We start from the raw sequence: 26,934 nt of genomic DNA, 5'->3' as shown, positions 1-26,934 counted from the left end.
GTTTTTTTTTTTTTTTTTTTTCATTTGTGTGTCTGTGTTTTGTGTTTTACTTGCAAACAAGAAACACTATGATTGTAGGGAAATTCAGACAACCAACATAACAGGACTGTGGGTAGAAACAAACTGCTACACTCTCAGTCGTTGGTGAATATGACATTATTAAGAATCAACAATTATAAAATACTCTTAATTCATTAGTTTCTTTTAATTAGGATAATCACTTTGACATAAAATGTTCGAGTGTTTCCTCTAACCATAGTTGCTGCCATCTCTCAACAGGGAGGGCAGTCATTCAATGATGATGATTCATTGTGTATACACGAGATTCATTTTTTATTAGTTTCTCCAATAAGAAGAGAGGAAAGGATCGGCCCAAAGATGCTGGCACTCCTCACTCTCCTGACTGGTGCGATTGATGTAGATGATGTGACACTTGCAGATCTATGTCTGTAGAAATGATGCAAGCAGGAAATGAACTAGAATTTTGGTCTGAATAATTGCAACAAAGTGAATTCCACTAAAAAAATCCCCAGCAACTAAGAGTTATTGTTAAAACAGTGTATAATGCCTTCCATATAACGTGTGTGTGTTTATTTGAGAAAGCAATATGTCTTTCCACTCAGCTTCTCACAGATTTCCATAATTTTCTTCTCTGTTAAGTTCATATATGTCATATAAGAATATGAAAAGAGAAAAAAACAAAACCCCTCAAAAACAAAACATTTCTCCAGGAGATATCAATATTGTTGTTGTTGTTTTCCTCTTGTTGTTTGTGTCTATTTTGTCTTTTCTACGTTTTCTTGATGACATGGCTGATATAATCATTTCTCCAAATTCTTTCAGACATAAGATCAGAATTAGTATTCAGTAATGAAACTAGTTCTGATTCGGTAAATGTAATTATACTCTTATGTAATCACCGTTGTGTTCAAGGAATGGTGCTGGGTGGTGGTGGGAGCGGATACATAACATTGTCTGCCACTGTCAAAACAATTATTACAGGACTTAAACTAAATAAGAAGTAATTCTAATTAGAGAACAATGGATTATCATATAATCCATACAGATCCACATCTATAGATAGATCCATATAGATCTATAGATATGAAGATCCATCTTTGTGTTGTAACAACTTCAGGCATTGGCAGATAACGGGAAAGCATGATCAGGGATGTTGTTTGGTTGAGTCACACCATTAGTTCTCAACTGGGCTCCACATGGCCCTTCGGGGTTCCACTTCAGATTTCTTTTTATTAAAATGTGTTCATTAAATTGCTTATATTTCTTCAATACATCAAATATCTTAGAATTTTTTTTATGCAATTCCTAAAAATGTTTAATTCTAAAATTATAAGTTGGAATTTTTTAAACATTGAATGGCTGTTAGGGTCCATCGAGTAAAAGAGGAATTAAAGAGGGTCCATAGGTAAAAAAAACCGGTTGAGAACCGCTCAGCTCCATGCATCTGTTACCTTATTGTTGAATATGACTAAACTATGGGACAGAATGGAGACTGAAGTGAAGTCAGGAAACATTGAAATTACAAATATTGCATCATCCATGTATGATACCTTTTTTAATGGTTGCTTAGTTAGATTCCATTATATCTTAGAGCTGTCCATTTTTAGTAATTTGAAAATTTACCAAAATACACATCAACATAAACCACCTTCGTCATCATAGCTTTACCATTCACTATGTCTCCAGTACAGCATATTATTGCATTTCTTGATCTTGTGCCATCTCATCCTGTTATGGATTTAAGCCCTTCCCAAGTCTTCTTTTACCAAGGTTACCAAAGGTGTCATCCATTAGCATCACAAGTCCATACTGGAGCAGTTGATGTCCTTTCTGAATCTTTCAGCTGAATATTTTAAATCGCAGCTCACCTCTTCCCTTTATCATACAAGTTCCCTTTATCACCCAATAAACATAGAATATGATAAACCTTCGCAAATCTTTTCCCATTTAATACGGTATGACTTTAGCAATTTAAACTTCTTAAACAAGACAAAGAAGCTTTGTTACCAATGTAAGGAAGAAATCTCTGATACAGTTCTATATTTAAGAGGTGAGGAATTATTTACATTATTTACATTTGATGGATATTTGTCCTCATGTTGTTTCAGCTGGTATACCCTCCAGCCTTCATCAGGTATTTTGGGGAAATTTCAAACCTGGGTTCTCATTCCTAATAATAATAATAATAACATCGAAAAAAACCTTAGGAATGAGAACCCAGGTTTGAAAGTCATGCTTCACCACCTCCTCCCAGGTCTTCCTGGGTCTACCTCTCCCACAGGTTCCCACTACTGCTAGGGTGTGACACTTTTTCGCACAGCTGTCCTCATCCATACACAACACATGACCATACCCATGCAATGCATACATATGTACATCCATACATACATATGGACATCCATACATACAGCTCTGGCCAATAAGAAACCATAATTGTTTAAGAAATAGTTTTTTTTTTTTTCTCCTTTACTAAGGATTGAATCAAACTTGTCTCCTTCAAGATAATTCTTTTGACTGTTGAGTCATGTTCTTCAGTTTAACAATACCACCTGATATGTTTCCAGGGTTGGTACACTAACCCCATTGATTTTGTTCGGTCTCTTTTATTGTACAAAGACGTAGCTCTTGCATGGGTTTAAATCCCCAGAGCAGGGAGTGAGTGATGGATGAATGTCACCACATGATTTGTCAAAAATCTCACAAAAAACTTGTGAGCAGCTTCATTGTCGTTCTGTAACATTCGGTACATTCCTTGGTCCTATTTCCTTTGTACTTTTACTCTCGGACACTTCAGGACATTCAAGTGAATATTCTATTGAACATAGACAGAGGTAAAAGGTCTGCTTCCCAACCACATGGTTCTGGGTTCAGTCCCACTACATGGCAGCTGGGAGGTCTTCTGCTATAGCCTTGGGCCAACCAAAGCCTTGTGAGTGGATTTGGCAGATAGAAACTAAAAGAAGCCCATCATGTATGCATGTGTGTGTGTGTTTATCTCTGTGTTTGTTCCCCTACCACTGCTTGACAACCGGTGTTGGTGTGTTTGCATCCATGTAACTTAGCAGTTCAGCAAATAAGACCGATAAAATAAATATTGGGCTTTAAAAAACAAAAAATAAGTACTGGGTTTGATTCATTTGAATAAAATGCTTCAAGGTGATGCCCCAGCATGGTCGTAGCCTAATGACTGAAACAAGTAAAAAATAAAAGGAAAGATGAACAATTTCCTAAAAGTCAGAAACAAGAATATCAACTCCACCTTCACATCTAAGTGGCAAATTCGTTTTGCTCCCAACAATGACCATCCAATTGAATGTGATGCCTGCCTTTTCGTTTCACCATCATGTTCACCTTGTTTTGTCGTCTGTTATGACATTTTTTAGAAAGTTTATTTTCCTGATGAAACCCTTCCTCAATGACCATCACTCAGTTCTCTTTTTAGTCATCACTCAACAGACAGAACACAAATTATTTGACAAAATGATGCATCGTCAATTTTTCTTTTAAAATCATGGCACACAACTGTTACAGATGTCTCCTTCTTACAAAACTTTTCTGGGGACGATTTTTATGGATCCCAGGATGTTCTTTACAATGTGATCCTTGCTTGTAGCCATGGAAGTCTTATTGGTAGAAATTCTCAAATTGAAAAACTAGAACTTATGACATTGCAAATGGCTCGGACAGTCCTTCTTACAGACCTGTTGCAACATCAGAATATTTTCCATACAAGTTTTTCCCAATTTGAAGAAGATTTTCACCCAAACATGCTTCCAAATTCTTCAGTGTTCAGCTTCAAAAAATTATCAAGTGCACTAAACGGATAAGTAGACCTAAAACACATAGATCAATGACTAAGAACAATCAGTTTGTCAACGACTAAACAGATCAATGACTATTATTAGACTGATCACCATTGGTTTTTATTGCATGAAACGATAAATTATTTCTATTAAATGATGCAATGAAAACACTGTTTGCGAGAATTATCAGTTGTGTAATTTTCTGTTTGAATCTTTGTTTCTAGTTTTGATAAGACATCAATATATATATATATATATATATATTTTTATATATACACATATATATATCTATATACATGTGGAGGCGCAATGGCCCAGTGGTTAGGGCAGTGGTCTTGCAGTCGGAGGATCGTGGTTTCAATTCCCAGACCGGGCGTTGTGTGTGTTTATTGAGCGAAAACACCTAAAGCTGTACGGGGCTCTGGCAGGGGGTGTTGGTGACCCCTGTTGTACTCTTTCACCCCAACTTTCTTCCTGTTTCTTGACTAATGCTGCGATGGACTGGCATCCCGTCCAGCTGGGGGGAACACATATGCCATAGAAACCAGGAAATCGGGCCCGTGAGCCTGGCTAGGCTTTAAAGGGGGGATAAATAAAATAAATATATATATATATATATATATATATATATATGTATATATATATATATATATATATATATACATGTATATACACACACACACACATATATATATACATATATATATGTATGTATATATATATATATATATATATATATATATATATATATATATATATGTAGAAGGTTAGAACCCTTAATCCAATAACACTGTGTATAAACTCTGTATTTGGAATGACCAATTTCTAAGACTGTTGGATTTTACTCATAGGGTATTGGAATCTTAATAATGGATTTACAAATGCAATGACCAATCTTAAAGACTATTGGATTTTACTCACAAGGTATTGGAATCTTATATGTATACCATTCTGCCTAAACAATGGATTTACAAAAAGTAAATCCTTATATTCACACACTGATATATGACCTACGTTGGACTCCTTATTCACATAACCACTGAACCTGGAGCTTAATTATGGTCTATCCATAGCACTTACTCAGCATTACCTGAAACCACCTAGAAGGCGACGCTGGTAACGATTACGCTCAAATGGTGCTTTTTATGGGCCACTGGCACGGAGCCAGACAGCTGCTCTGGCAATGATCACGCTCAGACAGTGCTGTTAGTGCTCCACTGGCACAGGTGCCAGTCATCGAATATGGTTCAATTTCAATTTCGATTTCACCTGCCCCAACAGGTCTTCGCAAGCAGAGTTTAGTATCCAATGAAGGAGAGGTTGGCATGGGTGCCAGTCGTCGGATTTGTTTCGATTTCAGATTTCAAAATTTATACATCATCATCATCATCATCATCGTTTAACGTCCGCTTTCCATGCTAGCATGGGTTGGACGATTTGACTGAGGACTGGTGAAACCGGATGGCTACACCAGGCTCCAATCTGATTTGGCAGAGTTTCTACAGCTGGATGCCCTTCCTAACACCAACCACTCTGAGAGTGTAGTAGGTGCTTTTACGTGCCACCCGCACGAAGGCCAGTCAAGCTGTACTAGCAACGGCCACGCTCAAATGGTGTATTTTACGTGCCACCCGCACAAGAGCCAGTCCAGGGCCACTGGCAATGATCTCGCTCGAAAGGCCATTACACATGCCACGGGCACAAGTGCCAGAAAGGCGACGCTGGGCACAGGTGCCATCCCGATTTTGCTTTCGCTTGCCCCAATAAGTCTTCGCAAGCTGAGTTTTGTGTCCAATGAAGGAGACGACGTCGAATTTAGTTCGGTTTCGATTTCACTTGCCTCAACAGGTCTTCGCAAGCGGAGTTTAGTGTCCAAAGAAGGAAAGGTACGCATAAGTGGGCTGGCTACATCCCTGGCAGAGGCCTTGGATTTAGGTCTCACTTGGCTTGCCGGGTCTTCTCACGCACAGCATATTTCCAAAGGTCTCGGTCAGAAGTCATTGCCTCGGTGAGGCCAATGTTCGAAGGTCTTGCCTCACTACCTCAGCCCAGGTACACACATATATATATATATGTATACTTATATATATATATATATATAAATCGATTTTTGCCTAATTTTTGGTATAAAAGTATATATAAATATATATATATATATATATATATACACACACACACACACATATACACACACACATATATATATATATACATCATCATCATCATCGTTTAACATCCGCTTTCCATGCTAGCATGGGTTGGACTATTTGACATATATATATATATATATCAAATTGTATGGTATGGCAAAATGCTATTTTGGCAGTAACTTCTCTAAAAGATTGGTTTCTTATATTGCAGCATTTTTTCTGTGATGTCTAGATCTCAGGTCTGCTGGATTTAAGAGTTCCAACCCCTCTGCTACAATATCTTCCGATCCCTGAATACTCCTCTCTCCCAGACGTTGCATTAAGGGATTTACAAAACATTCTTTCACAATTCTGTCATTTTCTGGAATTCCCTCACGGCTCCTGTTTTGTTTCTCTGTTGATCGTCAGACACCCAAGCTGAATAGTAAGTAACTGCATCCTCCTCACTCGCCCAGGAAAGGTTACAAAAGGGGTGAGTCCATTCTCTCGGTTCCGGTCTAAATAATTCGAAAGAAGCCAAGTTGTCTACAAAGTAGGAAACCACATTTCACCCAGAATAGTAGAGCAAAATAATGTAAGGAGGAAAACTGATGTAGAAGTGTGAGAGAAAGTTCCGGCACCAAACTTGTAAAATAACCATTTCATTGATGTGTTAATGTTTAGGGTGGGGAGAGGAGTTGGTTGTTATCAGAATATTTAACAGAAAGACTATTATCAGGAATGGTGAAATATCAATGTCGCTATCTTTCCACATCACTTTTCATAATCAATATGTAATTACATATACTCAGAATATATTCTACAGAGATTAGACAGCCAAAATAGGTATCAACCATTCAGATTTCATGGTTGACTGACTTAGCCAAGAAAAGCTACATAAATTTGAAAATAAGGGAAAAGGATATAATTTTTATTCTAATGATCATTCCTAAAGCATTATGAAAATATGCTAAAATTGAAAAAAGAGAAAAGGTAAAACAAAAGATTTATTGATAATTCTGAATAATGGTATGGCTTGAAGGATGGATTTGTAGCTTACGTGGACATACCTTGGAGCATATGATTAAATAATTAACACAGGATTAATTAAGATACACCATTGGTTAATTAATACATACAATTGATTAGCAGGTATCAGGTGTCAGGGAGGAATAGACATGTACACGGTTTGAAATCCCAGCCAAGTCAACTCTGCAATTTATTCTTTCAGGGTTGATTAACCCTTCAAACATTCAGATTGTCAAATGCAATGCTTTATTTATTCTCGCTCTTTTGAATTGATCATGCATTATCTTGTAGCTTTAAGACTTGAGTGATGTGATTGTTTATTTTTAGAATGACATTGTAGGGCAGGTGTGAGAGGCAGGATCTAGTAGGTTCGAACATAAAACAGGTAAAATATTTTGGCCAGTTTAAATGCTAAAGGTTTAAGAAATTTAGGGTAGAAGGAAAGTGGATTTGTATTAGCAATAGAGAGGATACTTTTCAGGATAATCTCTAGTTCTTTGCATTCTCATTTCCTAATTCCTCATAGGTGCTGATGGCTAATGGTTCAGAATAAATATGCAACATTCTGTTTTGTGTGATCATAATAATTTGATATTTGTTTCGCAGGCCTCCGCAGTAAATATATTGTGCTTGGAATTCTATCAATAAACTGTCATTGGCGTTAAGCTTCAGATACCTCGACAAAGTCTGTGACTGAGTGGGTAGAATAATGCTGAAACCCTTGTGTATCCACTGTATCACCAGTGGAAAAGCATGGAAAACTGGATGTTAAAACAATGATGTATGTTATACATACGCATATCCATATTGTATTTTATAATATATATATATTTACACACACACACACATATATTTAATATACACATATATACCATATAAGCAGATATGTGTGTGTATGGGTGTGCTTTTGTGTATACATATGCAAGAGCATGTGGATGGCTGTTAAATGATGATGATGTATGTGTGTGTGTATATATATTTAGATATGTGTGTGTTTATATATATATATATATATATATATATATAATACACACACACACACACACACACGCATATATTCTTTAATAGTATATGATCATGATTTGGTTGATTAGCTAACTAATCAGATATTGTGTTTTGCTATTAAAATTCCCTTCATGTCTTTTATTGAGGTGGTAAGATTTCAAGACATTTAACTGCACAAGTGATTGTACAAGAACTTGCAACCAATTCCTTGAAAAGTCTGTGACACTTTGTCCAATGAACCATCGGCATACATGACAATTATCAGAACTGTTTTTTTAACCCAGAAAATCATAGTAAAAATATAAAAAGTCTGTCATTTATAGTAAAACAATATATTTATCTCTTTTTTTTATTTGGTTAATCACAAGAAATCTTTGTAAGTATTGACTAAAAACTAAAAAAATAAAAATAAAACATTATAAGAAATAGATTTCAAATACATAAAATAAATTATTGAATAACTTAATACTTCCTGTCTTAAATTCCATGAAGTTGTTGTTGCTGTTGTTGATTTTTAACTCCAAAATGTCTGCAGACTTGTAAATATAAAAATAAAACAATTAAGAATAATAAAAAGCAAATTAAACACACAAGTCTGGTAGTGACTTACTACCAAGTTTTGCTCTTCTGATCTCTTTCCTTTTAAGACACACTAATTCCCTGTCGTGATGGGAAATGCCAATATGGTCAGGACTCTGTCTCCTAGCAATCAATACTACTTTAATGGAGGATGCCCCTGTTTCGGGGATGTCCCCCCACCCCCTGCCTCTATTACACTTCCCACCTGGCCTTACAAAGGGTATTTCAAATAATGGGTGACCTCATTCGAAATCGTCCACAGCCAGGGTCTGCACGCAATCTTTGATATTCACTGAAGACCTTGGTTCAGGCACAGATCAGCATTGAAGCCATGCAGCTACATGTGCAGTTACGTTGGGTAGAGGACATTTTCAGGCTGTCAAATCATTCCCTGCTCAAGATTGTGCTGTGTAACACTGGCCACCATCACAGAGAGGCACTAAAGTCTAAGAAATACAAAGACTCTCAGAAGAAATCCTTTGATTCCTGTCACATAACTCTCTGTGTGTGTGTGTGTGTCTGTGTGTGTGTGTGTGTCTGTGTGTGTGTGTGTTGGTGTATGACCATCCAACCCATGCCAGCATGGGCAATGGAGGTTAAATGATGATTATATATATATAGGTTTGAAATTTCCCCAAGACACCTGATGAAGGCTGGAGGGTATATCAGCTGAAACATTGTGTTAACAACAAACAAGATGAGGACAAATATCTATCAAATGTAAATAATGTAAATAATTGGAACTTATTGCAAAGCTGCATGATAAACAACATTTTTTGCCTTCTCATTCAGGGGTCAATACAATTTGTTTTTTCTGTCTAACCTCTCTCTCTCTCTCTTTCTGTTGTTTGTTTTCAACCATCACCATCACCATTGTCACCACAACTGCCACACAGACACACACACCTTTCAGACTTCTGATGCCACCACCAGCAATATCTTTGATTTCGCCACCTTCCCCTCCACCACCATCACCACTGTCTTTCACTTACTCTCACCATCATCCCTGACCACAACCACCACCGCCTCTGCCTCTGCCTCTTTCACAATGATAGCTCATAATGTTACTATCATTCCATTACCATTACAAAAAAGCCAAATGTGTGAGTTCGTTCAGTATGTTATTCAACATGTTACTTCAGCGGTCAGTCCTTCTTTCTCTCACATACTCACTCTCTCTCTCTCTCTCTCTCTCTCTCTCTTATTATTACTCCCACCGCCACCATCAACACTTCTACTTTTAATAAAACCATCATCAACTCTCCCTAAATTTCTTTGTCTCTCTTTTCTTTCCTCTTTTCCTTTTTTCTTTCTCTCTCTGCCACCACCCTCACTGTCTCCATGCCTACTATTACTCTCACCCCATCATGAGGAATAGTAGGAGTGTCATTGAATAGTGAGAGAGCGAGTCTAAGTGTGACACACACAAATTAGTTTCCGCATTTATTATATTAGATGTGTGTGTATATATATATATATATATATATATATATATATATATAGTTGACATATATATATATGAGAGTGTGTCTGTGTGTCTTGGCATTGTGTGATAAACATTTGTCACTGTCCAACAAGCAGTGCTATTCATTTCCAGTGTTCCTGTGAGAACCTGTCTGGCAGCCATGGGGGAAATATTAACTTGCATGAGCATAGGTGGTTAGTGACAGGGAAGGCATCCAGCTAAAGAAAAATCTTCCTCAACAAATTATGTGTGGTCCATGCAAGCATCGAATAGCAGACATTAAAATGATGATGATGATGATGATCTCTCATACACACGCACACACACACAAGCATGCACACACAGGCATGTGTGTGTATGTGTGTGTAAGGGTGGGGAAGTGTATTCTGTGGTGGAGTGGCTGTGTACTGACAGGGAAAAGCTATACATTAAGCAGCTTCCTGATTTGCAATACGAACCAGTCATTGGTTGTGAGTTGTAAGAACATAGCAAGCACTGCTGCACCAAATGTAGCATCTCTCACTCTCTCTCTCTCTCTCTCTCTCTCTCTCTCTCTTTATATATATATATATATATATATATATATATATATATATATATATATACATATATATATGTATGTATGTACATAATGTATAAATATGCATAAATATATATTTATGTATAGATGTATGTATAAATATATATATATCATCATCATCATCATCATATATGATGGGTGATATGCACAGATACTCGTATGTATGTATGTATTCTCCACCCCCATATACACCCAGACATTGCATTTAATAGTAAATATGAAACATTGCAACAATTAAGTAAGAGAGGAAATGTATTTTAAGGACAAAAACAAGAACAGATTTAATATTTTCCTTTTCCTGGTGTTTCTTTCTTGATTAAAATTTTTTTTTTACTTTTTGCCTTCCTGCTCGCAATGAAATGTTGAATAAATCAATAAAATTGATTCTCGTCTGATAGAGCATACTGCTGAACATTTCCATACAGTGTATGTCACACTAAGTATTCACCTGAACTCTGATTCTCTGATCTGATATACTAAGAAGTTTTCCGACTGCCACTTCACAAAGTTCATTTCAGCGTTACTCTGCTAAACTACACCAGAAGCCATGTGACTGTGGTGTGTGTGTGTGTGTGTGTGGTGTATGAGGGGGGGGGGCTGCAGAGAGAGAGAGAGAGAGATAACGATGGATGCAGGCAGGGAGGGAAGGATGACTTTACATAGTCATCTGTTTTACACACTCCACTTGCTGGACTTTGGTCATACTGGATCACTGAGATAAAAGGTTTTTAGTGGATCAAATTGCTCCCTAATTGTTGTTTTTTTTAAACCTGGTAATGTATTCTATCAATCAATTGTTTAACAAACTATTAACTTACAAGAGATGTAACCATATATATATATTATTTATATATATATCTTTTCTCTTTTACTGCTTTTAGTCCAGGGCTGAGGTCCTGCTGGTGCACCACCTGTAGTTATTTGGTGTTGTTTCCAATATTGTTTTTGGTGAAGTAGCAAGCTGGACGGAGCTGCTCTTTGCGTCTCCTGCCGCGATGTAGGTTCATCTGGTATCTCAGATAGAAACCTGTCCAGACGTTCCTTGAAAACTTTCACATAAACACCATGTAGATCTCTAAAGTTGCCTGGCAGGTTGTTGAACAATTGTGGGCCCTTGAAACCTAGACTATACATATAACTGGTGAAGGCCTATTTATAGGGTTACCCTGGGTTTCTGATGATACACCATAAAGGTGGTACCCTTTATGGTTACAAACCCAGGATAACTCTATAAACAGCCCTTCACCAGTAATTAATATAGACTGCTCTACTTCTTAGAGTATGCTTCTTCTCTGGATTTATGTTTTTCTAATCGTTGGCGATTTTCTTCGTCTGTCTTCCCTTCCTTTGGACTTACCTCTATTTCTGAAGAAGAGCAAGGCTCGAAACGTTAAAATCCTCTTTCCTTCCTTTCCTGAGCATCTTATAATACAGTACTTGTACCACGTCCTCGCATTATTGTTTTTCTTGTTCATTCTTCTTTGTTTGGATTCACTATATATATATATATATATAAAATATACAAGAATAAGGGCAGGGAATCGTCAATTAATAATAGAATTAATAATTAACAATTTTGCCAAGTAGTTCAGTATGAAAAAACCTTTATCGGTAAAACCATTTATCATCATAAATATACAGGGATTAGCATTGAGTTGCTTCTCCAACATACTGAAAATTTAGAAATAGCAGTCAAAGAACTACTGATTCTAAACTACAAATTTTTCTCCAAATGGATGGCGATATTTATGGCACACATACGAACTGATGATTTGGAATAGGGAAATTTTCATTCCCTTAACCATGAAACGATCGTATCCGATTAACTAAAGACTTGTTTTGTTTATGCCTTCCTCTCCGGTTTTTTTGTTCTATGTGTGCCATAAATATCGCCATCCATTTAGAGAAAAATTTGTAGTTTAGAATCAGTAGTTCTTTGACTGCTATTTCTAAATTTTCAGTATGTTGGAGAAGCAACTCAATGCTAATCCCTGCATATTTATGATGATATATATATATATATATATATATATATATCGCTCCAATACACCATGACATTCGAAGCTTTTGAACTTTTCTTAACTTTTTTGTACTTTCTAAACTTTTTTGTACTTTAGACACTACACATTCTTTATGTTCTCTCCTTGTTTCTTTCTGTGGAAGAGCGTAGGCTTGAAACGTTAAAGACTTTTTCACTTCCCAAGTGTTAAATTAATACATCTGTTTGTTGTCTACACCACCTGGCTTCGTCTGTTGTTTTTTGTGAATTCTCTCTCTCTCTCTCTCTATATATATATATATATATATATATATATATATATATACACACAAAAGTTAAGGAATGCAGTAGATAAGATCTGGGCTATGTATGTTCCATAGCAGAGTGGAACCTTGGAAGTGGTAAATATCCAGGCAAGGTGTATACTTCAGGCTACTCTTCAGGCCAAGGATATCTTGTTTAAATGACAGTTTGCTTGCGACAATGTAAACTTTCATTTTATCAAGATATCCTTGGCCTTGGCCTGAAGAGTGACCTGGGGTATACACCTCTCTTATCTACACCATTCTGTAACTCTTGTATCATTATTCGCACACCTGGAAACCCTGGTCACCCACTGTGAAATATAAAAAGAACTTTTTTCAGTTTATCATTCTTCGATACAAAAAAATCCACAACCTTCCCTCCCAATAAACCAATATTGTCCCTGAAAGTCATTTCTTATATTTACTACAGATTGCTTGAAGCTGACCTTTTTCCTACACCTCAATCCTTGGATCTTATACACACACACACACATATATATATAGTGCGAAAATACGCTTAGTAAAAATAAAAGGAAAAGTCTCGTGTTTTGAGCATACACTCTTCTACAGAAAGAACGGGTGAGGAGAGAACAAATGCATCTCAGTCAGACGGTCACTGCATTCTGAAATGACTGGAAGTAGGAAGCAGTTGCTAGAGGGATAGCTTAAAGTATGGTAGCAAGGTATGAATATATACTTTAAAAACGGTTTGACTTGACCCCATCTGACTTAACATTTTGTGGGTTAGACTGGTCTAATTAATTGATTTATTTGATTATTAATTGTGAAACTCATGGGTATAGAGTTAACTGAGATGTTTATTCATTCAAGTGTTCTGCTCGTTTACAAGAAGCGTGCAATAAGAATGCTTTTTTCATAGTTTGGGTTTTGACTGCCCTCTCTAGCATGTAACAAGTCCACATGGTGGCCTTCTTTCTGTGCATAAATTCACTATTATATACACTTTAATATTATAAAAATATTTGTCTTCTGACTTTTATTACGTATGCTAACCACTGGTATAAATTATAAACTTTTACCCTGTATATATATATATATATATATATATATATATATCTCAGATGACATGTCAAAGGTACCATCTGATTGTGGTCGATGCCAGATCCTCTGGCCCCTGTGCCGGTGGCATGTAAAAAGCACCCAGTACACTCTCAGAGTGGTTGGTATCGGGAAGGGCATCCAGCTGTAGAAACACTGCCAGATCAGACTGGGGCCTGGTGCAGCCTCCTGGCTTCCCAGACCCCAGGTGAACCGTCCAACCCATGCCAGCATGGAAAACGGATGTTAAATGATGATGATGATGATGTATATAGAATGTATGTATGTATGTATCATCCATTGTTGGTTACATGCATCTCTAACTGAAATGCAGTTGCAGAAAGTATATTTTTTTAATATTTTGTCATGATGTTTTCAAAGGCTTCTTTAATTTCTGCCATGTTTTCACGATGACAGCCCTTTAAGTTTATTTTAAGCTGAGAAAAGAGATAAAAATGTATTCAATGAATGCATTTGAGAAATCGTATTGCTGTAGGCTGGTGCTTTATCGTCCTAAAACAAAACTCCATTTAATAATTTTTGTCGTTGTTTCTGTCAAATGCTGTTTCTGAAATTGTTAATTGCTGCTCCATAGCACTGAACAGTCATAGTTTTGCCTGCATGGCAATATTCCATGACACCTTAACGATGACACATAACGAAATTAACATCATCACCTTTGTTCCAACTGACTTTGTCATTATATTGGTTTGATGGAAGGTAGCGATTCCTTAACTTGCCACATCGTTGTCTGTTGTCGGCCTGTTTGGATTATATTCCCATGCAGCCATATCTCATCACCAGCAACAGTTTTTGTGACAAATCTTTGAGGATCATTGTTGAAAATGCAAATGAAATCATTGCCCAACTCAACTCCTTTTTCATGATAAACACTTGTCAAAAATGTAGAATCTTATCTCGTATTGCGACTGTTTAGATGTCCATAAAATATTTGTTGTTGAGCAGAAGAAGTTTTACTAATGTTCACTTAAAAGGCAAAGTTTTGTTGGCTGTTCTCATTGGATCTTCTTCAACCCCTGGCTCTCCTCAGCTGTCAAAACTGAACGATGTCTACTTTGTTCTTTTTTCTCACAAGATTTCTAATCCTCTCTCATGTTTCTGCTATTTTCGACTTCCATTACAAATCCATTCTCTCTACAAATCATCAAATGTTTGATTCTGAAATCTTGATATTAAATTATCAAGTCTCCCTGCCGCCATATTACAATGTTTATTTCTGCATTAGTTGGCTTTCGACTTTTCATCGATGCATTTCTGTGGAAGTAAGCATCATATAAATGTAATTATTTAACCTTTGAGTGAATTTTTTAAAGCTTTTTAGGTTGCACTCAATTATCAAAAGGTCCCAAATAGATCTGGTTTCAAAAATGCCATTCTGCTAGTTACTGTCAAAGAGGAAGAATGATTAACGACCGAGTAAATACACTCACACATGGGTGATAGACTTTGTTTGTCTCTTGGTTTTACACCACCAGTTTGTCTCTGGATGTCTTTAACAGAGTTTAATCTGTTGCAGAAATTTGAGTCAGGCATATGGCTTGAGTGTACCTTCCTAATCTCCTTTTTCTACAAGTCTTGGTGGATCAATAAAGCGTGTTGAGCACTTCCCTCTTACTAAGTGATTTATACATACATACATACATACATACGCTGCTGCAATAAATTCATTCGAAAAGACATCATAACATATTCTGAAATATCACATCCAAAATGCATTACTTCTTCAATCAAATCATTTCAAGATTATGAATTCCAAAGTACATTGAAATAATTTCAAAATGCCTTTATTAAACTCTTAAAAGTTCATAATTACAAAAATACTTCAAAGTACATCATTTCAAAACAGTTTCACTTCCTACAGAAAATATTGCAATATATGTGTGTAGTGGCTGGCTACCAGCCTCCATCTTCTATAAATAGTGCATCTACAGGAAGTAGGTTTGTTAAAGACTCAGCAGATAACAAGGGAGGTAATATGAATATGTTAGTGGACCCAAATTAAGTAGGGATGCAAGTTTTTGTACCTTGAATTATTCAAAAGTATAACAGGAAATACATCTTAGAAAAATGAATTTGAGATTGGCGTCAGAATTTCTTTAATGATTTGAAATTGCGAAATATTTTACAATAAAAAAAAAGGTTTCTTGATTTTTTGCTGTTCTATTTATATTTTCTGCCCATTGATATATATTTCTTTATTGCCTACAAGGGGGCTAAACACAGAGGGGACAAACAAAGAGATTAAGTCGATTACATTGACCTCAGTACATAACTGGTACTTATTTAATCGACCCCGTAAGGATGAAAGGCAAAGTCGACCTTGGCAGAATTTGAACTCAGAATGTAACAGCAGATGGAATACCGCTAAGCATTTTGCCTAGCGTATTAACGATTCTGCCAGCTCACCGCCTTTTTCTGCCCATTGATATAATGGGAAAAGTTTAAAATTTGGAAGCAAAGTTCCTGTAGATATATCTAAATGCTCACCAAGCTGAATTTTTCTATTGTTCAGATCATGTATTTGCTGTGGGTGAACTGTAATGTGTTTTTCAAGTGACATGCCTGCTTGGCCAACATAATTCTCACCACTCACAATATGCTATGACATAAATTAAGTTTCCCGAAAGGCATGAAATGTTATTTTTTATTTTGGAAATTTGCCCGTTTTTGAAGCGAGAGTTGGAGCCTTCAAATATTTTGATACAAATTCCATAATTTGATTTTCTGCATTTTTCAACTGTCAGGTTCTGTGTAATGTTGGTAGGTAGTTGTGCACTTGTTAAGTTTCTTCAATGGCTGTGACTCCTTTTTTATGATATATTTTTGCTTTTATAACATTCTCCCCATTTCATGATCACATTTTAATAAGAATAAATTTTGTTTAATCATATTAAAGACATCAGTATTTTCAGGGCTGTGAATTGGGTTGTAGGGTAAAATTTTTGTTTCCATTTTGGTTTTTACTGCTCTTAAATCAATCACATCTCTTTTGTTTGCATGCATTATTAATTAATGATGATGAATAACATCAACTAATCAGAGTACCTTTTAGTCTTTTCTTTCTGGTGTTCGAATTTTATACAATGGTGCATATCCTTTTTGCTTGACTGTACAAGATATTGACTCTCATATGTTTTGAGTGGCATGAACTAAAAATTAAACATTGTCTCAAGTCTGTTGGTTTATAGTAAACATCTTTCTCAGTTATGTTGTGTTTATCTTTTTATGACTAATATATTTAAAATGGATAATTTATCCTTGCTGTATTCCATAGTAAACAGGTGATTTTGTTAATTCTATTTATGAGAATCTTAAATTCAGTAAGTCTATCCAAACCGTCTTATAGTTATCTAAATATTTCTTCCAATGACCCTTCAAGTACTTATAAAAATGGTTTCTATAATTCAACCTGGATTTTTCATATTTGAATTTCAAGGTATCCCATTTCTAAATTTGCTTATGTTGGGGCTACTTTGGTCTCCATTATCATTCCTTCAATAACAAATTTTTATTTTATGTAATCTGGTAATTCATGAAGACATTTATTGCTTCAATTCCATATTTATGCAGTATATTTGAATATAGAATAATCACATTAGAAGAAAGTATTAAAGTTTCTGCATTCTTTATACATGGAAAATGGCTTAACATATCTGAGCTGTCTTTTATGTAACTTTGTATACGGTTCAAGTATGGCTTCAGTTTTTGTCTAAGAAACTGATTAGTCAGTAAGTTTCAGAAGAAGGGCCTTTCACTATTGGTCATCATTTAAAATCATTTTGGCAGAGAATATTTAAGCAAGAAAATAAAGATTCTTTACAGGTAGTGTTTCTAACCTTACTTTTGTGAATTTTTGTAAGTCTAAAATAACTGCTTGGCTCACAATTAAAATTGGTTAAGCAGGCATATTGTAAATTAAGCTTAGGATGTTAATCTTGTATTATTTTTTTTGCTGATTATCATCATCATCATCATCGTTTAACGTCCGCTTTCCATGCTAGCATGGGTTGGACGATTTGACTGAGGACTGGTGAAACCGGATGGCAACACCAGGCTCCAGTCTGATTTGGCAGAGTTTCTACAGCTGGATGCCCTTCCTAACGCCAACCACTCAGAGAGTGTAGTGGGTGCTTTTACGTGTCACCCGCACGAAAACGGCCACGCTCGAAATGGTGTCTTTTATGTGCCACCCGCACAAGCCAGTCCAGGGGCACTGGCAACAATCTCGCTCGAAAATCCTACAGGAGCCAGTCAGGCGGTACTGGCAACGGCCACGCTCAAAATGGTGCATCTCATGTGCCACCCGCACAAGAACCAGTCCAGGGGCACTGGCAACGATCTTACTTGGCTTGCCGGGTCTTCTCACGCACAGCACATTTCCAAAGGTCTCGGTCAGTAGTCATCGCCTCGGTGAGGCCCAATGTACGAAGGTCTTGCCTCACCACCTCAGCCCAGGTCTTCCTGGGCCTACCTCTTCCACGGGTTCCCTCAACTGTTAGGGTGTGGCACTTTTTCACGCAGCTATCCTCCTCCATTCTCACCACATGTCCATACCAGCGCAATCGTCTCTCTTGCACGCCACAACTGATGCTTCTAATGTTCAGCTTTTCTCTCAAGATACTTACACTCTGACGGGTATTCACATTGACATTACACATCCAACGGAGCATACTGGCTTCATTCCTTGCGAGCTTACGTATGTCCTCAGCAGTTACAGCCCATGTTTCACTGCCATGTAGCATGGTTGTTCGTACGCATGCGTCATACAGTCTGCCTTTTACTCTGAGTGAGAGTCCCTTTGTCGCCAGCAGGGGTAAGAGCTCTCTAAACTTTGCCCAGGCTATTCTTATTCTAGCAGCTACACTTTCAGCGCACCCACCCCCACTACTAACTTGGTCGCCCAGATAGCGGAAGCTATCGACTACCTCTAGTTTTTCACCCTGGAATGAGATAGAAGTTGTTTCCTGTTTGTTTGCAGTCTTTATTGCACCTGAACATCTGCCACAAACAAAAACTAACTTGCTAGTTAACCTGCCTTTGATGTTGTTGCACCTCTTATGTGTCCATAGCTTGCACCGGGTACATCTTATAGAGTTACTACCTACTCCTTTTCTACATACTGAGCAGGGCCATCTACCTGAAGGGGTTTGTGTTTTATCTACCTTCCTACTTATTAGGATTTTGGTTTTAGCTAGGTTGACTCTAAGGCCCTTCAATTCTAGACCTTGCTTCCACACCTGAAACTTCTCCTCTAGTTCTGATAGTGACTCCGCAATTAGGGCAAGGTCATCAGCATAGAGGAGCTCCCAGGGGCAACCTGTCTTGAACTCCTCTGTGATTGCCTGGAGGACTATGGTAAATAAGAGGGGGATGAGGACGGAACCTTGGTGGACCCCTACCTCTACCCGGAATTCATTGCTGTACTCATTTCCAACCCTCACCTTACTGGCAGCATCTCTGTACATGGCTCGCACGGCTCTCACTAACCATTCTTCTATCCCAAGTTTCCTCATTGACCACCAGATAAGGGATCGGGGGACCCTGTCAAAGGCTTTCTCCATGTCAACGAAAGCCAGGTACAGAGGTTTATCCTTAGCTAGGTATTTCTCCTGCAACTGTCTCACTAGAAATAAGGCATCAGTAGTGCTTTTACCTGGCACAACCCAAACTGCATCTCATCTAAATTGATTCGCTCCCTAATTAGTTGGGCTATGACCCTCTCTGTAACTTTCATAACCTGATCTAACAGCTTGATGCCTCTGTAATTATTTGTATCTAAAGCGTCACCTTTACCTTTGTAGCAGTTGACTATGATGCTGCTACACCAGTCATTGGGTATGACTCCTTCGTGTATCACCTGGTTCGTAATACGGGTGACTAGGCTATAGCCAACACTGCCAGATATTTTGAGCATCTCTGCAGTGATTCCTGATGGGCCGGGGGCTTTCCCGGTCTTCATACTCTTAATTGCTTTATCTACCCTGGTACTATCAACTCGGATAGCTGGTCCCTCTATTGGGTCGACATACGGCAGGCTCTCTTTCTCCCATTCATTCTCTTTATTAAGCAATCTATCGTAGTGGCATCTCCAGACCTCTTTCTTTGCATCCTCATTTAATGCAAGCGTACCATCATCCATGCGAACAAATTTCTCTCCTACAACATCACTATTCTCTCTCCTACACTGTCTTGCAACACGAAATACCTCGAGTCTTTGGTCCTCACGGCGCAGAACATTGGCAAATCTTTCCTTATCTGCTTCCCCTCTGGCTAAATAAACCTGTCGCTTAGCCTCCCTTCTGGCACATTGGTACAATTCCCTGCTACCACCGTTCTTCCAGTCCTTCCAAGCCTGTTTCTTTTGTCTAATAGCCCTGTCTACCTCCTTGTTCCAACACCACGTTACTCTGGGTCGGGAGGGGACCTTACACCACCCACAAATCTGGTCGGTGGCTTTCAACAGGTTGTCCCGCAGAGATCTCCAATTGTCTTCCACGTTGTACGATGCTATATCCCCTTCTATTTCGTTAAATGCTTCAAGTAACTTGTCTCTAAGTCTCTGTCCGTTTGCAGGGTCTTTAAGCTTCCACACCCTTCTCCTCCAAGCCTGTCTAATTCTGGGCACCCATTTTGCCTTGATCCCAAAGTCGCTAACTACTAATCTATGTTGTGGGGTACATTCTTCGCCAGGGTAGGTTTTGGCATTTATAAGCCGCCCTCTTTCCCTATTTCTGGCGAGGATGTAGTCGATTTGGCTAGAGTGTCTGCCGGAGCGGTAGGTGACTGGCAGCTGCTGTTGTCTTCAAATATGTTCATTCCAACCACATGGCTTTCTTTATCAGTTTCTTTTGTAACCAGTTTTGTATTGGTTTTCAATATTTTCCCACTCTTTTAGCATTGAAATGAACACATACAGCATGGCTGTGTGATGAGAAGGTTGCTTCCCAACCACATGGTTCTGGGCTGATCAAAGTTTTATGAGTAGATTTGAAACATGGAAACTGAAAGAAGCCTGTTGTGTGTATGTGTATATATTCTGGTGGCTGCAATGGCATGGCTGTTTGAATAAATTCTCAAATTGTCATGTGTTAAAAGATACCTCAGAGTTATGGACAGGCAAGACAACACACCTTCCATCGCATTTCGGAGTAATGGACACTGGAGTTTTGCCATTTTTGTGGCTTATCATCACCACCCACCCACCAGGGTCGAAGGCAAGCCATTTAGCCAGTCCAACAACTTGATATGCTCATGGCTTGTAAAATCATGAGCTGGTATGCTCAGAAATTTAACACCCGGCAATTTGAGAGTTTATATTCTCTGCCACCAGAAAATCCACAAAGCATAGACATTAAGTATATGTGTTGGTAATATTTATTACTCTGGAGCTGCTTTTACTTCACATGTAAATTGTCTCTTAGGTATGCAATTTCCAGGCATACCATCTCATGATTTTACAAGCCATGAGTATATCAAGTTGTTGGACTGGCTAAATGGCCTGCCTTCGACCCTGGTGGGTGGGTAGGTGGTGTTTATAAACCACAAAAATGGCAAAACTCCAGTGTCCATTACTCTGGTACTTTACTGAGGTATCTTTTTAACAGATGACAATTTGAGAATTTATACACACTGCCATGCCATTGCAACCACAAAAAAATACGCAAAGCTTATACATTAAGTATATATATATATATATATATATATATATATATATATATATATATATATATATATAAATATATTCAGCTCTCTGACTTGCTAGCTCTGGTCAAACTGTCCAACCGATGCCAGCATGGACAACAAGCATCAAGGGATGATGATGAAGTGTATGTGTGTGTATGTCTTTTCATCCCCCACAACTGGTGTTGATTTGTTTACGTCCCTGTAACTAAGCAGTTCAACAAAAGGAACGGACAGGTTAAGAACCAGCCTTAAAAAAACAGTAAGTGCTGGTGTCATTTCATTTGATTAGCATTAAAGGTGGTGCCCCAGCATGGCCACAGTCTAATGATTGAAACAAGTAATAAATATAATATAAAGATATTTTATGATTTAGTAAAAACTTCAATGGAAAATTATTTATAGGATCACAAAACTTATCAAATTTTCTGATCGTATTTTTTGGTGGACGATGTTCACTTTTATTTCAAACTAGAAATTCTTGAAGGTTGTCTTGAACAGTTCTTCTCTAAATCTTAGTTTTTGGCAAAAGTCTGTAATTTTATTCTTGATTTCATTGAAATTCAAATTTTGTGAATTGAAGTCCCTTTGCAAAAATGTTTGTTTATTCTGTTGTTAATATTGTACTGAATAAATTTAAAACTTTTGGTTGTTCCGTTTGGTGTCCACTTCCCTGCGATGGGATCTAGAAAAGATAGTTTTGAACATTTCAGTTTCCTAGTCTTATTTTATTTCTGTATCCAATGTTGTAAACTACAGAATTATGTTGTCTGCCATAATTATTTACAAATTCATTTTCCTTGTTTCTATTTTCAAAGTCTTTTCTCCCATAAGGATTTTCTAATTAGTTCCTCCTATAATTGTATTTTCCTTGTCCTGAGAACTTTTTAGACTTTGTGGAATATCCTTTTCTTCTGGACAATGGATAGTTTTCAGTCATTGATTTGATGCCCTGTATCTTGGTTGATTTCTGCTGAATTCATACCCCCCCCCCCCCCGGCTGAATTCTCTTACATTCAGTATTTGTATTTGCTTTGAATATTCGGTCATGGTTCTGTTTAGAATTTCAAAATCTTCGTCCATTTGCTGTTTGTTTTACAGCTTCTGCTTAAAGCTTGATCTTAGTTTTTTTATCATGAAAAGATTTTCCAAAGCATTTCTATCTGGCCATCTCCTGTCAAACCAATCCACCCATGCCATCATGGAAGGCAAACGTCAAGCGATAGTAATGATGATATTCTTCTCAAAATTCTTCTTCATAATTGCAGAACCAATCATCATTTTTCTCCTTTTAATGAAATAATTTCTTTATTCTTCACATTCTTCTTTTTCCATAGTTTACACTAATAGAGTTTCTCTGATGCCAGAGCTACCAAGAGAATCTACTCACCTACATCCCTCATTTGTGGTTCTTCTTCCTTGAGAAGTTAGTTAAAAGCAATGTTTTTGCATTTCATATCAGTAAATTCTTTGACTGTTTTTGGGAATCTTGTAGCCTATGATCTTCATTTGTGTCCCATCTCTTGGATTGGAAGCTTCCAGTCCGAAAGTGTTGCATCAACTGACACCTCCTTTTGGCATCTACTCCATCAAATGTAATGTCTTCCAAACTCTTCCTCTTATTCGTTACTCAACAGGTTATTCTCACCTCCAGCAATGCTCTCCTCTCCTTCCAACTTTCACCTCTTCTTAGCTTTCTGTGTACAAGCAGCATCTCCACAGCTTCCCATATACAACATGACAAATGTGCACTGTCTCCACGGTCAGATATTATGGAAACAAGCTCTGATAGAAACATAATAATCTCGTCTCATTCCACAGCTGAAAGATGCAATCACTGCTCATAAGAAGGAAACACTCTTATTCTTCTTCCTGTTGAGCCACTGAGAATGACACACAGCTTCTGATAGCCTCTCCTGTGACCACCACCACACAAAACAGCTAAAACTCCATTCCAAAGACCATTCATCTTCTTCAGAGTATTTCAGCTGAATTGGCATTGGTCTCTTCAAAGCTCAAGTAAAAATCACAATGGAGTACAGCTCCCAGATCTGAAACTCTGTTATTCACACACTTGCATCTGATAACAGACTCAAAGTGAGATAATCCAGGCTCAGGACTAATCCTCTCTCTCTCTAGAAGATCAATGCCAAACCTGGATTAATTTAGAGCTGTTAAAGCTGAACATAAACTGGACCGATTTGACCCGTGTTGAAGGTGGGCAAGGACCAGAGACATACCATTTCCTCCAAACTAAAACTGTCCAACCCATGACAGCATGGAAAAGAGACATTAAACGATGATGATGTACATTGTCAGTTGTTACTCTGTTAATAAGAGAAATATTGACACTACACACATAATGTGTTGAGTGCGATGTTGAGTTGTGGTCTATTTAATATCAGTTTGAGATTCACTATCTGTACAAACGTTTATATACAAACACACACACATATATATACATATCATCAATAGAAATGATGACTTGAGAAATACTAATTATTGATTTGAAATTGATAAAATGCTTCCAGAGTCATGTGGAGGTGTATTGATAAGTAATGAACTACAAGAAGGGTGATCAAATAGGCAATGCTGACACATTTAGAGATCAAATTCCCTTCTGAGCTGGAATTTATCCTTGATCTGATAGATTCCAAATGTTTCTTTACTACAAGGCATATCTGGAGATACTTGATATTGTACAATAAGTGTCTGTGTGTCACGAACACCTAAAAGCTATCACATCTAAAGCAGAGTCTCCAATACATAAATACCTTGTATAGCTATGGGTTCTCTTCTCCAGGTCATTCCCTGCTGTGTGTTGTAGCCAAGCTCAGCACTAATCAATTTCTTAATGACCAATTAAGGTCTGAGTTACTGAGGCAAGTTGATTAAGCCGCTGGAAATAGTAAGCAAGTCTTCATCAACTCAGGCTCTAAAAGTTAAAAAATAAAGAAGTGGCTGATGTAGTCCTAGATGCACAATACCAGAAAAAATAGAGGATCTATTTCGTAGTTCTACCTGCGCAATGCTGACCTGGGGTTGAACGGCAGGGAGGGAAACTTTAATAGGCTGTTAAAAACTTTGATGTTGTTGCCATCTAGGAATGCTTTATCTAAAATATCCTTCCTCTTTTAAAGGTGGTAAGAAGTGACCAGAGAGTAACTTGGTTGCTATTTCTAGCTGGATAAGTGTCTCCTTTATTAATACTAATAATAATGTTGGAAATTGTTTACAGCAAATTGAAATTATTAAAGTATTTATATAAATGCAATATTGTAATTTGTGTGATAATTGAATAGACGAGAATCGTTGTAGGTGAGTTGGTTGCAGTATTGTCCTGCATTAAGTAGATGTCTCATTATTTCTCTCGGCTACAACTTATTCAAATATTAACACTTTGATTTGTTTGTCTTGTAAGAATGAAGTCCTTCTGTCTGGCCTTTGTATCAAAGTGGGAAAACTGACAAATTGTTGTTAGTGTATTGAATTATTTTCTGGAATTGCTGATGAATAGCTGCAGTTAGCATTGTTCTGGCAGAACCAACGGCCCATTGATAACAGATGGCACATCTGAAAATGTCTAATTGATCCAACACGTCAAATGTCAAGCTTAGAAACCACACTGCCCAGACTTTCACAATCTGGAATGTATTTAAAGAGACAGGCCAAGCATGTTGCCTCTAGCTCAGTGTTTAATGTTGCTTTTCTGCTTTACATGGTTGCATACTCTTTTACTTGTTTCAGTCATTTAACTGCAGCCATGCTGGAGCACTGCCTTTTGTCGAGGACTTATTCTTTGGAAGCCTAGTACTTATTCTATCGGTCTCCTTTGCCGAACCGCTAAGTTACGGGGACGTAAACATACCACCATCAGTTGTCAAGCAATGTTGTGGAGACAAGCAGACACACATACATATATATATATATATATACAACAAGCTTCTTTCAGTTTCCGTCTACCAAATCCACTCTTGCTCAAGGTGCCACGCAGTGGGACTGAACCCGGAACCATGTGGTTCGTAAGCAAGCTACTTACCACACAGCCACTCAAGAATCTTGCTTCTCAACCACATGGTTCCAAGTTCAGTCCTACAGCGTGGCACCTTGGACAAGTGTCTTCTACTACAACCTCAGACTGAGCAAAGCCTAGTGAGTGGAAACTGAAAGAAGCACATTGTATGTGTGTGTGTCTGTGTATAGTTTTTTGATAAGTAATGAACTAAAAGAAGGGCGATCAAATAGGCAATGATGGTGTGTTTACATCCTTATAACTTTGCAGTTTGGCAAAAGAGACTGATAGAATAAGTACCAAGCTTTGAAAAAATAAATGCTGGGATTAATTGACTAAAACTTCAAGGTTGTACCCCAGCATGGCCACAGTCTAATGCCTAATACAAGTAAAAAGGTAAAGAGTTACACTAATTGCAATGGCTGTGAGTAAAAATAGGAAACCAGGAGACTTCTTTGGAATTTGGTCTCAAGAGGTGGTCATCCAGTTTACCTTTAAAGCAAGAAAAGTGATTGATTTGCAGAAATATTTTCCTCTTGTTTCTGCAATATTACAAGGAGGATGGTTTTTATTCCATCCCTTTACACTGAGTTTAATTCCCTCCTCTCCACTCCGACCCAACTTAACTTTGTCTTTGATCATTTTGTGATCAATAAAATATCCCAGTTATTTACCGGGACTGAGAAATCGAGTGTGCCTTCCACCCAACATATGTAGCTTGTGTGTGTGTGTGAAAAATCAATATTCTATTCTTTTTGAAATCTCCAATTCTTCTCCCCACCCCCTCAGATATATTTTTATAGCCACTTGGTTATTCACTAAACAACTCTAATATTAATACACAAGAAGGTGCCATCAAATATACTTGTATAACACTCCGTATTTAAATTAGGTGTGAGATGTTTTTGTCTCTAGTTATACGGCAGAAGACATGCAGCTAACTTTTTCATTAAATATTTATTATTACAATCTCTTTAAACACATTACGTTGTTTCTGCTTGCGTGTTTTCTCTCTCAAGTGCTGTTCAGAGTAATACTTGATGTCTTCGCATTTACAAAACATCAACAACAAACTAATATTAGTGAAGCCATAACTCATTTAATAGTTCTGAAAGATTCGTATATTGGTAACGGCAGTTAATAGGTAGAGCGCCATCAACATTTTCTTCCTTTATTGAAGCAAAGTCAAAATAAAACAATAAAGTTAATACATAAAAGATTTTTAAAAAATGGACAAATTTGATATT

General features: G+C 37.4%; 1 protein-coding gene and 1 long non-coding RNA gene across 2 annotated transcripts in view; one reads left to right on the top strand and one right to left on the bottom strand.

Moving 5' to 3' along the window:
- The window catches only part of LOC128247884 (uncharacterized), a 211,621-nt gene that overhangs the window by 163,585 nt on the left and 21,102 nt on the right, over window positions 1–26,934 (top strand). The window lies entirely within an intron of this gene.
- The window catches only part of LOC106867829 (serine/threonine-protein kinase greatwall), a 729,021-nt gene continuing 728,834 nt past the window's right edge, over window positions 26,748–26,934 (bottom strand). The window contains exon 17 of the transcript XR_016242045.1: window positions 26,748–26,856. The gene's annotated coding sequence lies outside the window, so the exon portion shown is untranslated. The remainder of the gene's footprint in view (window positions 26,857–26,934) is intronic.

Source organism: Octopus bimaculoides, chromosome 5 (assembly GCF_046866305.1).
Source record: "Octopus bimaculoides isolate indiv1 chromosome 5, ASM4686630v1, whole genome shotgun sequence".
NCBI lineage: Eukaryota > Metazoa > Mollusca > Cephalopoda > Octopoda > Octopodidae > Octopus > Octopus bimaculoides.
This window is presented reverse-complemented; position numbering and strand designations above follow the sequence as displayed.